Here is a 1,054-nt window from a genome sequence, read left to right on the forward strand (position 1 = left end):
ATTATGGAAATCAGTGTGGAGACTCCTTAGAAAACTAGGACTGGAAATTCCATTCAAGCCTGTTATCCCCCTACTGATAATTTTCCCAGAGGAACTGAAAGCGTCATATCATAGTGATATATGTGGGCCTATGTTTATAGGAGCACAATTTGTAATAGCCAGAAATTGGAAACAACCAAAATGCCCGTCACACGTGGAATGGTTGAAAAAGATGTGGTACTTTTATGCAATGGAGAGCTACTCAGCTATAAAGAATGATAAACTTGAAGGCTTCATATTTAAATGGATGCCCCTTGAAGATATACTTATTAGTGAAATAAACCAGACCCACATGTGTAAATATCATATTATCTCCCTAACATAAGGACTTACAATTCCGTATATGCCTAGGTTTCTAAACTTCTTTGTAAAAATATGTAAATGCTTATTTCTACTTTTATATAGTTATTTTTGCTTAATATTCTGTAAAGACTTAAATTTCAATATATCAATATCTGATGGAAAATACCTGTTACAGGATATAACAAAATGTTTGATATTTCTACAGATAGGATAAAACGAACTGCATATATTGCATGTTAATAATCAGCTTCTCTTCTGGAGGGTTAACAACCTAAGTTAGCAGATCAAAATTTGGAGAAAAGGAAGGGCTGCATGATTAGCCAACATTTTGGCTCTAGCCTTTCAAGGTCAGTGAAGACTCGGGACATAAGAGAACCTGTACTCTAACAACATGTAACTCCATATTTTCTGATCAAGAAGATAATGGAGGGGCTGGTGAGATGTCTCAGTGGTCTAAAGCACCTATTTAGAACAAGCTTAGCAAAGCACAGGGACCAGGGTTCAATCACCCAGCACCACATGCCAGCCGGCTCCGCCCCCTAGTGGGCTGAGCTGGTCACACACACACACAAATAAATAAAAAATAATTAACAAAAAAAATTAAAAAAGAAGATTACGAAGCCACAGAGAAATGTGTTCAAGGATCTAAAGTGAGCCGGGGGAGAGTCACATGGAGAGAAAAAACATTTTCTCAAGCTTTCACAGAGAGCAA

The sequence above is a fragment of the Octodon degus genome, unplaced genomic scaffold, assembly GCF_000260255.1.
Source record: "Octodon degus isolate 3935 unplaced genomic scaffold, OctDeg1.0 scaffold00406, whole genome shotgun sequence".
In the NCBI taxonomy this organism is placed as follows: domain Eukaryota; kingdom Metazoa; phylum Chordata; class Mammalia; order Rodentia; family Octodontidae; genus Octodon; species Octodon degus.